The sequence below is a fragment of the Cervus elaphus genome, chromosome 33, assembly GCF_910594005.1.
Source record: "Cervus elaphus chromosome 33, mCerEla1.1, whole genome shotgun sequence".
NCBI lineage: Eukaryota > Metazoa > Chordata > Mammalia > Artiodactyla > Cervidae > Cervus > Cervus elaphus.
Genome location: NC_057847.1, coordinates 29,050,843 through 29,064,420, shown reverse-complemented (window position 1 = coordinate 29,064,420; position 13,578 = coordinate 29,050,843). Strand labels below are relative to the sequence as shown.

The 13,578-nt window shown below is 37.8% G+C and overlaps 1 protein-coding gene across 1 annotated transcript in view; it reads left to right on the top strand.

The window, feature by feature from the left end:
* The window catches only part of MYO3B (myosin IIIB), a 405,543-nt gene that overhangs the window by 344,741 nt on the left and 47,224 nt on the right, over nt 1-13,578 (top strand). The gene's annotated exons all lie outside the window — the stretch shown is intronic.

Sequence of the window (13,578 nt, the reverse complement as noted above, 5' to 3'; positions counted from 1 at the left end):
TTTTATGCTTGGTAGCCTTGGGTTACTCTGGATAAAATTAATCTTTTTAAAATTGGATCTTTGTGAACAAAGTAGCAAAATATCACCATTTCACAGATAAGGAAACTGCTGTTCCAAAAGGTTAGGTGCCTTGCCCACACTCCACAGCCAGGAGCCAAGATTCCACATGGGTTTTTCTCACTGAAAAACCTGGGCTCTGGACCGCTCTATCTTCTTCCACAGCAAATACATTACTCCACTTGGTGTCACTACACACAGCCTCCGTCTGTTCCAGCTGCTTTAACAAAAATACCACAGCCTGGGTGGCTTAAACAAGACATTTCTTTCTTGCAGTTTCGGAGGCTGAGAAGTCCATGATCAAAGTGCCAGCAGATTCAGTGTCTAGTGAGGGCCTGCTTCCTGGTTCATAGACGGGGTCTTTTGGGTGTCCTCACATGGCAGAAGTGGTAAGCGACCTCTCCCGGGTCTAATAAGGGCGCAAGCCCCATTGAAGGCTCCTAATCACCTTCCAAAGGCCCCACCTCCAAATACTACCACACTAGGGATTAGGATTTCAATATATTAATCAGCTGAATCAGGGTGGGGGGACACAAACTTCTAGTGTAGCAGATACCTAACCCTGCTTTTTGGTGGTTTTCCTTAATCATTCTTGTATGACTGGCAGGGTTGATTCTATTTAGCAAATGGCCATTCTGATTATTGGTCCTTGAAGAAATAACCATTTGTGTTTTATTCTGGGCTAGTTTTTAGATTCTTTATTTGCAATTTTTTCTTTGTAGTTTTGCAGTGCCCCAGACAGTTTCTCAGTTATCACACAGATATCTGTATAAACATTTATTTTACAAATTATCAGCACCCCAGCAACCCATCTGTGAATGATAGGCAGGAATCTGAAGTTCTCACAGCCTTCTCCTTAAGCCTTTTGCTATTGTTGTTCCCTAACATGGTACTTGGAACACAATTGGGACTTCATCTTTGTGAAATAAATGATTCTATCTGATCATCCTAAAAGACTCACCAATAACATCTCCCTTGTTGATTTAGGATTACCTTCTAAAAGCCTGCTATTTACATAACCTTGTATTTATCAAGATAGTTAACACTTATATTTATCAGACTAGCTGGCTTTCATTAGCAGTGAGTAATTTCTAAAGGAACTGGAGATGTTGGTGGATGTTTTTAAGCAATAGCAACTAAAAGATTGGTTCATTTCTTAAATAAACACTCATTTATTAAATAATAAATAAAGTAAATACTTTGATATAAGCCACAGAAAGAGAAGGATGAATATGATTCTATACCTGTCAGGTGGGATAACTGTTATTATGTTGTTCTGTATAGGTTGAAATGGAAACTCAGAGTTAGGGCATTCAACTTGCATTTAGGAAAGGTTCCAGGAGATCAACCTGAGATGATTCTTCAGGGCTAACAGACAGAGTGTCTTGTGCTGGAGCATAGGCCAAGCTCTGAGGAGCAGTAGGAAATGAGCTCTAGAGGTAAGTAGGTGTCAGATCAGAAAGGGCCTTGTGTGCTGAGCTGTAGAGCGCCATCTTCTGAAGTGATGATAGATAGAGTGATTCCCACAGGGAAGCTAAAAGGGCCTGGTGATTGATTCATGGTAGAGACTACTGGAGAGAGATTCTGGCTTGTGCTCTTCCTCAACACATTGTAGACAAGTGATGCCTTTCCAATAACTTTTTAAGGCAAAGAGTCTCAATGGCAGCTGTTAAGGTTATGATAAAATGAAGCTAGAGAAATAAGTCTGAAACAATGGTTTGTCTTTAATGCACAAATGAAACTTCGTGGTCAGGTAGTAGAAGAGTGGAGGAGGCTGTCAAAGGTTGGCATTTTCTCCACCTAACAATGGAACAGGCCCCGTCTCATGGTCAAGGTTGGCACCCACTTACATAAGACACCCCCTGGTGCAACATGGCAGATTTTGATAGGCATAAATATCCATAAGCATGTTTGGTTAAATTTGGGAAACAAATTGGCAGTGTAATTCACAGTGTAACATAGGGAAACAAATTCACAAAATTGTGAATCTATGCCTGTTCTCATTTTTCCAGGTCAGTCTGTTATGAGAATTAATCTGTGTCATGTCTGGTTTTGCTCTAGGTATTCCTCATCCCTTCAGTAATTTGTCATATAAACTCCAATCTTCCATACTTGATATTCAGCTATACTTTGAAGTTGGTCTGTGTGTTACTATTCAGGAATAGGGCTCAAACAAAAGATGTGTGCGTGTGTGTGTGTGTGTATGGATTATATATTGTAAATTGTAAATTCTAAAGGATTGTAAATTCTAAAGCAAAAACCCCTCTCTATAGAAGATATTTGTTATTCTAGAGATTCAACTTCTTCTAGGAGATATGTATGTAGACTGTTGTATCAGCAAAGTTTTACTGAACTGATAATCAAACTGCATTATATAATAACTAGTAGGATATAGGATGTTTGTCAATCAAAATCCAAGAAATTAGAGAGTGGCTATTTTGGTAATTGATTCACAATGAACACATGATTGCACTCTTGCAGAAAACTGCATCTGGACCTAAGAACTCTAGCCCTCCTACAAACCAAAGAGGGTTCTCAACTCCATTATGAGCCTGGGAAACTTTATTTTCCAAAATAAAATGAACAGCTGACAAAAGGAAATTAACATTATAAAATAAGAAGAATAATTTGTGTCATTTAGTGGCATGCAGATTATGGACCTTTGATTGACACAAAGTTTCCCTAAAAATATTTTATACTATTAATTGAACAAGCTTGAAGGGGAAGGAAAAACTATCCCAGCATTAACTAGAAGAATATTTCAAGTTAAGAGGTGGAAAGATAGTGCCAATATGTATTTCACAATACATTTTTTAATAAAAAGCTTTCTAAAAGACTGGATGGTCTTAAGAAGGATATATAAATGGTCTTGTTTAGGATAATTTCCATTAATCAACCATAGGTGCACTTTTTCTTCTCCAGTTCTTAAATTAATTAGTAACTACAGTCCCAGTTAAGTTTAAAGTTCCTTTAAAATATGTTACATAACAGTCCTGTTATTACTTCCAATTAGTGCTTAGAGCTGGAATATGCCTTAGAATTCAACAGCCTAATCACCCCCATTTTATGGTGAAAGAAACTAAGGACCAAGAAAGTAAAGTGACTTGCCATAGCTCAAAACAAATGAAAAGACTTTTACCCAGAACACTGAAGCACTTAATATAGCATGCTTATCTTTGTAAATCAGAAAATCTTTATTGTGTTCTGTTTATTGAAGTTAAGTAAATCACAAAGCCTTACCCAGTTTCACCCTGAAACGTGACCATCTTGATGATATGCATGCATGGTGGGCTCTCATTAACCTTCATCAGGTTTAAGCAATATTTAATTCTAATTGGCTTCATTTTCAGTTGGCCATTATTTAATCTATTGAGATTGACCTGTGTAACATATAGTTTTCAAGATTTCAACACAATTTGGGGATTTTTTGCAATGCAGATATTTTCCTTTTGCCCAAGGCAATAATAGACAGGGGTGCAAACACTGCTTTAAAGAGGGTGTCTGCTGATTTACATATTTTAAAAGTATTAAGATCAAAGGTAATGAGAATTTAATCCATATGGCATGCAGAAGATAAATAAGAATATTAATACTGTATCAAATACTAATTAAAAGAAACACATGGATCTAATTTTAAGAATGTAACACAGGGAAGTTAAGACCCGATTCTCTCATAAAAAGGACAGTTATGGTGCATGGCTTTCCCACCCTTGGGGTGAATTACTGGCTGTTTCATATAGGTAGCTTTCATGATAATAATTATGAGACAGTGATCCTTCTTTAACAATTTACAAAATGCTTTCACATCTTTTTTGACCCTCAAAGCAAACCTTTTAGTTCCTAGAGCTCTTACCAGCATATCACTGAAGAGGAACTATGCTCATTGACCTGGACCTAATCTCAATGTTAACCTCCCCTTTCTCTTTCTCTCCCCTTCCTCCTCTCCTTTTATTTCCCCCTCTCTCCTTTAATGACGGTTACTCAGAGGGTACTAAGAGATGAGCACTCTCACTCACTGAGAATAATGGATGTATAAATTGATAACTTATTTCTTTAGAGTATCTATAACTATCCATATAATTTATGCTAGTCATCTCCCTTCTAGGAATCTAATTTTAGGAAATAATAAGAGACATAGTCAAATATTTATGCCTAAGGATGTTTCTGAAAATTATAAGTGAAAATTTTTAATAAACCAAATATCCAACAACATCTTGAATGATGATGTAATATTAGGAAGCTATTAAGTCATGTTTACAAAGAATATTTATAGTGACCAGTAAGTGTTTGTATATAAGTGTTAAGAGAAAAAAGTAGAATATAAGATACATAATGTAATACATAAACCTACATATTTATATTTATCTATATCAAAGGTTAGCAACTATTTTCTGTGATGAACCAGATATTTTAGGTTTGGTGGGGCACACGATCTGCTGTTGTTGAGTGAAAGACAGTACGTAAGCTAACTAGCATTACTGTATTCCAATAGCATTTTTCTTATGGACACCTATATTTGAATTTCATATAATTTTTACTAGCCACAAAATATTCTTACTCTTTTGATTATTTTTCAACCATTTGAAAATGTAAAAACCACTCTTTGGTCACAGACCATAAAAAAAATAGCAGTGGACAAGATTTGGCCTGAGGGTCAGAGTTTGCCAACCCCTAATTTACATCACTGAAAGAAATACCCTAAAACAGCTGATTACCTCTGGGTAACAGAATTATGAGAGATCCTTATTTTCTTCCTTAACATACTTGCCTGTATGTTTTACATTTTCTATAGTACATATATTATACTTTAACGATAGGAAGAAAAAAATAAGCATTATTTCTTTTTAAAGAGAGAATTTGTCCAAGTTTGACAAATAGTAAATGGCAAGGGAAGGCTTTAGACAGAGAAACCCTTTCTGCCATACCCAGTGCCCTCTAGAATCACATGACTGGAAGAGTCCTTAGAGATGTGTGAAGAGTCCAGCCTTTTATTTTACAAAAGGAAGTGAAGACTCCCAAAACTCACTCAAGATACATGGCAGTCAGCAGCTCTAGGCCCCAGCCCAGAACAGTGCTCTTTCTACTTCCTCCCTAGGGACCATTAGATAGAGGCAGGATCAGGGGTGTGGGAGGGGGAAGGGAATCTCCAAGTCACTTTTATTTTATATAGTTCCCTTTTCTTTGAGGTTCCTTTCTTTTTGCTTTTAATCCCATAGCCAATTCTGTAGGCCATTGTGCAAAAACACCAGAGGCCTGGTGGCCTAATAATTCTCCATGAGAGAGTCCCACATGGGGAAGGAGGTTTGCATAGTCAGCTTTGTCAGAAAATGAGTCAGTTTATGAAGGCTCGGTGTAGTGGTTAACCGTCAGCCCTCCTCTGTGCGAACATGTCCCAAGCCAGCCCCCTCCAGAGGAGTTTCTCTATTCCTGTCCTAGTTCCACCACTGAACTCTGCAGCCCAAAGAATGTTGTAAGGAAAGCCGCGGTGCCAAAGCTCCTTTGTCTTTCATTTTCATTCACTAGCCTGCATTTCCTGATCACCTCTAGTTGCATTGAGGTCACTTTGCTAGGTTAGCCTGGGGACAGAAGTCAGTCTGGGGATAAGTCAGTCATAGCCCTGACCTTCCACGTCAATAAAGTGGCAATACCTCCCCTGTTCACCTTCCGGGAAGTTTGGTATCCAATTTAAATTATCGGTCTAAAGTATTTTGAAAATTGGAGCACTATGCAAATATGAGGGGTGATTTTTATTACTGGTGCCTTTTCTCCTCACTAAAGGGTCAAAGGCCCAGGGTTGAGGCTTTGACAGTGTTTAAGAATGTTTAAGAAGGAGAACAGGGAATTCCCTGGCAGTTCAGTGGTTAGAACTCTGATTTTCAACTGCAGAGGGCAGGGGTTCAATGGCTTGGCCAAAAAAATAGGAGGTCAGAGGCAGAGGTAGGCCCTGAAGATCTCTGGTTTCTAGAAATCAGAGCAGGCTGCCACGTTGCTCCTGATTGGCCTGTCAACATGCTAGCATAAGAAGCTGAAGGCGGAGCTGATGGAAATTAGTTTCCAGGTTTTGATTCATTTGAACTTGTATATATTCTAATGGATCTGAATTCCTATCCCCAGAATATTAGAAATACCAACAAAAAATTTTTTTAAATAAACACATTCCCTTGTCCTGATGAATATGAAAAACAGACTCAGAAAAACTTTTCCTATTCAGATAAAAAAAAGATGATTTTTTAAAAATTTTTAAGATACAGAGGGAAGAAGACAGGTTATAAAGAGATAGCTCTAGTTGAAGGACCCAAACAAAGGTGAAGAACTTACCATTCTTCAGTATTTACTGTATTCTCCCCATTTGGGTTACCTTCTCTGTGAGTGCTTAATACAAAGCATGTATATAAAACAGTATCATAATATAAGTCAGTATGGTCTTTTATAGTCACACATATGTTTAATTATAAGATGACTTCATTGTAAGGCTTTAGCTGGCAAGTAATTGCACACCTAACTCAAAATAGCTGAAATAGTAAAGAGGATTTATTGGCTCACTTAATTGAAATGTCCTGAGTATATGAGGCATGACATGCTCAGGACTTCAGGCTCTGTTCTTTGAAATTCCCTTGACTCGGTCATCCTGCCTGGTTTAGCTTCATTCTCTTTGGTTTCCCTTAAGATGGCAAAATGACTACAGCAGTTGTAGATTTTACATTTAAACAAAGCCCTGTTCCCATGGAGACAGAGCCTCCACCTCCCACAATTTGACTGGACTAGCCTAACCAGTCCCCATGGCTGTGAGCTAACTGGCTGAGGCCTGGGTTGTATACACCAATCATCTAAAGAAGGGAATGAAGCTGCTCTGACTTAGACCAATTAGGGCCTATCCCTAGGTCAGGAGCAGGGTCAGTCTTTCCCAGATAGGACTTCTCTGTATAGTTGAAGGGATAGAAAGGATATTGGAGAAATAACAGTGTTTATCAGTCAGGGTCCAGTCAGGAGACAGAAACCACACCAGTTACTTTAACTGGGAAAATTTAGCTCTTTAGTTGGTTACCAGTATTAGAGAAATGAAAAGGCAAAAGGGAAAGACCCTGTAGTTTCCTGGCGATAATAGCTTTAGGAAGCAGCTATCACTCTTACAGCTTGAGGAACAAAAGATGTTGATATTGTTAGAATTTAGGCTTGGATGAGGAACCTCCCAGAGCTGAAGTCCAGACCCCTGGGAGGGTCACTGTCCAGCTGGTGCTGTTATCTGAGGGGAGTCAGTGAGGCTGGCTCTGGCAGTGTGCGGACACTGCATGCTGGAACCAACTGTGACTGCTGGAATTAAGCCTTGCTGCCAGGATGGAGATTCCTGGCTGTGGTGATGTTTGGAACAGGAGCAAACAGGAGGACTCAAACCCCACCTTCCCCCCTCCAGCCTCACAGTCTCCCTCTAGCACCTCCTGTTGGCAGAGCCTAATAGGAAGTCATATAGCAAAGGAAACGTGATTTTTGTCAGGTCCCATCCCACCGTCACAAACTGTGTGAAACCGAGAGTATTGGTTAATAGTATGAGAACAAGAAGAAAAGGGAAAAGAAATTAGTGTACTTGTGAATACACACTTGTGCATAAGAAAGGCTAAAAGAAAATGTGTAGAACTGCTATAGTACTTTTTATTGTAAATGAAAAAGTCATAAAGCCATGTGTTATGCTGTGCTGTGCTGTCATGTCTGACTCTTTGTGACCCTATGAACTGTAGCCCTCCAGGCTCCTCTGTCCATGGAGATTCTCCAGGAAAGAATACTGGAGTGGGTTGCCATGCCCTCCTCCAGGGGATCTTCCCAACCCAGGGGTCGAACCCACATCTCCCAAATTACAGGTGGATTCTTCACCAGGTGGGGAAGCCCTCATGCCATAGTTGATGCTTATAATATCCTTATTCCTTACCCTGTGATCTCTCAGACAAGATTTCAGCTTGCTTACCTCATTCTTAAAGGATCTGAACCTTCACTGGTTCTACATATTTCTGCTTGCTGTAGTTTTCCATTAACTTTTACTGTTGGACATGGAAATACTGAGAGGTATCTGGAGAACATCCTGAGTCCTCTTTGCCCCGCTGTGTAATCACATTTCTCTGACAATCAAGATCAATCCATCCAGTAATCCCTTTCTGTAACCTGTTGGCTCAATGAAATATAGAGCCACAAAGGCCAAGTGACAGTCTCATCTTCCAATTCAGTGGAACCACTGTTATATCCCCAGGTGGAGACACTCCTCTCTTAGGTACCAAGATCTTCAGATTAGGAGAGGTAGAAGTTGTGGGGATAAGAAGCAAAAGTTTCATATCTAACTATTTTATTTAGGAAGTAATAAAAAGTTGTAGAATGGGCCTGTTATCTGATTTATTACCCACTGGGAAAAATGTTTTTGCTTTTAGACTTTAAACTCCTGGAGGACAAAGTTTGCAGCTCATTCCTGTTTGGATGCCTAATGGGGCCTTTTTATAACATCTGTAACCTGAGAGGCAGTCAATAAATGCTGGTTGAATGTATTGGTAAATAGATAGCTAGATATGGGCTAATTGGTTTGTATCAGAAGACTAAACATTTTTTCGTTTTCACTTTAATATTGCTAGCTCACACATAAAAGCTAGGTTTCTTCAGTCTCTGGACTTAAGAATAAATTCTAAAAAAAAAAAAAAATACATTCTAGTAATCTGTGACTCAGTACCCCATATATCAGTATTGGGTTGAAGATTAGTAGGATGTGAATTTCTTTAAGGAGATGATGGGTCCCTATTTCCCTTTGGAGTATCATGGCTTTCAGGTAGTGTTTTATATTACTATGCACTTTAAAATGGAATATCTTAAATTTTTAGAAGGTTCATTTTCCTGTGACTTTAAACAGGGAAATATTTCATTAGCTCCTCTTCCCAAATTCTGAGGAGCTTCTGAAATGTGAACCAAAGCAGTCTTCCACTGCCTGGAGCTCCTTCACAACATCAAACACTTAATGAAAATGTTTTCCTCAAACCTCAAGCATTTCCAGATATTGAATGTGAAGAGGAAAGATTTTGCTCTAACTGCAAAGTGTTCTACAACTGCAGGGTATGTGAGAATGTCTCTGCGTGCGTGTGTGTGTGCACACGTGCACGCATGCCATATGTGTTTCTCATTTAATACTTCTGAGATAAATTTAATCTTATGCCCAAATCCTCTGTAAACAAGGTTGCATAAACAATACCTGTTTGGGGCATTCTCCAGGGTTCGTTAAAAAGAAGTAGGAGGTACATGTGCCCTCTCCCAAATACAGCCAAGCTGTCAGCCTGAGAGAAAGTGGGTTCTCACACACACAAGGTCACTGTACTCTCTTAGGGCTATAACGTCTGGTGACTCAACATGGTTTGTTTCAGGGGAAGAGGCAGGAGTGGGCAAAAAGGTGACCAAGCAACTTAATGTTAATTAGATCTGTTTTATAAAACACAATATTAAGGGCTGGCCTGGACTTTAAACACAGAACAGCTGTTCTGTATTTGAAGTTTCACCCTCTCCTGAGTTGCTATGAGGTACTTTGTTTTAAACAAATAATATCAAAAGTAATTCCCTGTGAAAGAGTATTGGAAGCTTAATAAACGTTTCCTGTTACAGGATCTCAAAAGCATCCTAAGGTAAATACAGTGAACACTCTTAATTACTCTTAAAATTTGCATTTTACATAATTTATACTTTGTTTGAAATGTATTAAATATCTTAGGCTATTAATATATTTGCTGTATTATCCACAATCTGCACATATTTCTCTGAACTGTTAAAATATTCACATTGTTCACTTGTGAAACTTGCTTTAAAGAGTAGATATTATGGTCTAAGTGAACAGAGCCCCCAGGAATTGTGTTTTCCCTGACTGATGGCAGCATTACATGAAGGGCCTGGAAAGCTTACTGAAGGCTTGGATCTTTAGCAGTAGCTCCAAAGAGCTTATCACTTTCTTAGAGAAATGACTTTATTATAGAAATTCTATATATTATGGGGAACAAATTATTCGTTTTAAGAAATTCATATTCTAATTAGTCCATAAATCCTAGGCAACAAAAAGTTTGTGGATTGAATTTAATTACTCAGCATATCACTATAGAAGCAACTATTCATATTAAGGCTATGAAATGTGCTTCTTGGTTGTATAATACAATGGAGAAACTATGACCAGCAAAGGACTGGAGAATAAGCACCACCAAATTTAAAGAGCTCTTATTTTTAAACAGTATCTTTTCTTTGGACAAGACCTTTTCAAGTCATTTGAGCATGGAGGGGCCACTGCCAGTTACAACCCCAGCAGTCAGTGCTTTGATTTTTATATATCTATATGCATAAAGTAATAAAATATTTTCAAACATCCAGAAAAGAAGAAAAGTAGTACAAAAATAGGCGCATAAGTTTGCATCAAGTTTTTTTTTTTAATTTGAAATACTGTTGAAACCACCCTTACCCTATCCCAATCCTACCCTTTGTCTCTTATCCCCACAGTCATCACTATACTGAATTTTCATTCCATACCCTAACAAGTTATTAATCTTTTGTTAAATGTGTAGTGACTTGGTTCAGGACACACTACCCCAAAATATGACATGCTGGAATGCTGACTATTTCAAGCTGAAGGAATTTGAGAAATGTCATGTGCAGCAAGGACTTTCTGCCCTTTGTGATAAGAACATATCATGAAGCTCTCATACAAGATTTTTCTCCTATGCCTAGAGGAGAGGAGCATCCTTATCTCCCAAGGGAAGGGATACATAGAACAATCTGATTAAACACACCTTGCTAAGTTTCCCCTAGTTTACTGTACTTACTCACCTTTGTCCCTTTTTTCCTAGCACATCTTTCTACTCTTCAACACACCTAGCATAACCATTTCTTTGGGTCTTAACCATTTCTTTGGGTCTTCATTTCCTTATGAAGGCTCCTGTATCATATAAAATTTATATTAAATAAATTTGTTTTCATCCTGTTGATTTGTCTTTGTCAGTCTAATTTTCAGACCCTTGGGGATGCCAGGACCACCTCTGTACCCTTCCAGCTCCCAGAAGCCAGAGATGTTCTGCCCCTGGTAGATTCCCCCTGGTTGATTTCCCTTAACCTCAGAGAAGAATCTGCTCCTCACTCAGGAGCCAGGCTCCAGGCTGTCCTGGGAGCCCTGCCCAGAAAGGTCAAATTGCCATTCTGCTGTGCAAGGACAGAAATTAGAGTTGTGATGCTTAAAGAATCTTCTCTAAAGGGTCCTTTTCTGTCTTTTATTAGTTGATCAGCCGTGGAATTGTCTTTAAACACTCACTATAAAAAAATCTGTTACAAAATTTCAGTCAACTTTGATGGACCTAGAAGTTGTCATACTGAGTGAAATAAGTCACACAGAAGAGAAATATCATGTAACATCCCTTATATGCAGAATCTAAAAAGAAGTGGTAGAAAGAACTTATTCGTAAAACAGAAACACACTCATGGATTTAGAGAATGAACTTAAGGTTGTGGGGAATGGTGAAGACTGTGGGAAAGAGAGGGGGAGTGCAGGATCGATATGTCCACCCTGCTGTATTTAAAATATAAAACCGGCAAGAGTCTATTGCATAGCACAGGGCACTCTGCTGTGTTCTGTGGCAGCCTGAATGGGAGGCGAGCTTGGGGGAGAATCAATTCATGTGTTTGTATGGCTGAGTCCCTTTGCTGTCCACCTGAAACTGTCACAACGTTGTTTATTTACTAAACTCCAACATAAAATAAAAAGTTAAAAAAAAATTTTTAATTGCAGTCAAGGAGAATGAAGCTAACAAATATAAGAAAACATTGTGTTATGTAAAGATGTGTTGAATAGCTAGTAATCATACTATGTTGTTTTTCTGGATTTTATTATTCCAGATATTTGTCAGCTTTTTAAAATTTGTGATTTGTTGTGTTTTTCTTATTCAAAATTAATATTCCATTCTGTACCTAATTTTATATTCTATTTTATATTTTAAATTTTTGTTTATAATCTTTTTCTTAATGAGTATACCACCTGCAATTGTATAAGCTTCAGATCCTACACAAGCTTCTCTATACAAAAGCATAAATAGTATATATATTTTTTAAGCTTTTTATTTTGCATTGGGGTACAGCTGATTAATAATGTTGTGATAGTTTCAGGTGAACAGCAAAGGGACTCAGCGATACATATACATTCTCCCCCAAACTCCCCTCCCATCCAGGCTGCCGCATAATGTTGAAAAGTGTTCCATGTGCTATGCCCTAGGTCCTTGTTGGTTATCCATTTTAAATACAGCAGTGTGGGCAGGCAACCATAAGTTGGTTCTCTAAGTCTGTGAGTCTCTTTCTGCTTTGTAAGTTCATTTATATAATTTCTTTTTAGATTCCACATGTAAAGGATATCATACAATATTTCTCCTTCTCTGACTTCCTTCACTCTGTATGACAGTCTCTAGGTTCATCCATGTTGCTGCAAATGGCATTATTTTATTCTTTTTAATGGCTGAATAATATTCCATTGTGTAAATGTACCACATCTTCCTTATCCATTCATCTGTTGGTGACATCTAGGTTGCTTCCATGTCTTGGCTATAAATAGTATATCTTTTAAGCATTACAACTGCAGAATGTATTCATCACTCTGCAAGTTTAGTTTCTTCCTTAAAATGTTTCCAGTGTTTATCCATGTTGACACATGTGGCACTCTTTTATTAATTCATGGAAGCAGCACAGCATCTATTTTATTTTTCATTGGCATTTAGGTTTTTCATGAGTTTTCACTGTTCCAAATGATGCTATGACAGATGTTCTTGTGCACGTCACCTTATATACAAGGGCGCATCCTGCCTAAATAGGAGTCTGGGTCACAGAGGATGCACATCTAATGTTCAGAATATTGCCAAATTTCTCTCCAAAAATAAAGTACAGATTTGTACTCATTCCAGAAGACTATGACTCTTCCTTTTTCCCATATCCTCACCAATCCTTAGAATTTTCAGATTTAAAAAAAAACTTTCCAGTCAGATACACAACGATGCATGGCTTTCTTTGCTCATCTATGACTAATAATAAAGATAAGCACTTTCTCATATGTTAATGGGCATTTGAATTTCTTTCTTATGAACTAATTATTCATATCCTTCATTTTTTTCCAATGGGTTGCCTTTTTTTCATTGATTTGGAAAAATTTTTTCTATATTGTAGATATTAATTTCTTGTGCCTTAGATGCATTGCACATATATTCTCCTAGTCTGTGTCTTGTTTTCTGTATTTATGTATAGTATCTTTTCCTGAACAGATGATTTTAATTTTAACATAGTTCTGCCAGTTTCTTTTCTTTATAGCTCATGCTTTTTGTGCCTTGTTTAAGAATTCTTTCCTCCCCAAGCTCATAAAAATATTAAACTTTATGTCTCTTAAAAGTTTTACTATTTTGCTTTTCACATGTAGGTACTCATTCTACCTCAAATTTATTTTTGTATATAACATGAGAGAGGGAACTAATTTTCTTTTCTTCCACATGGGTAACC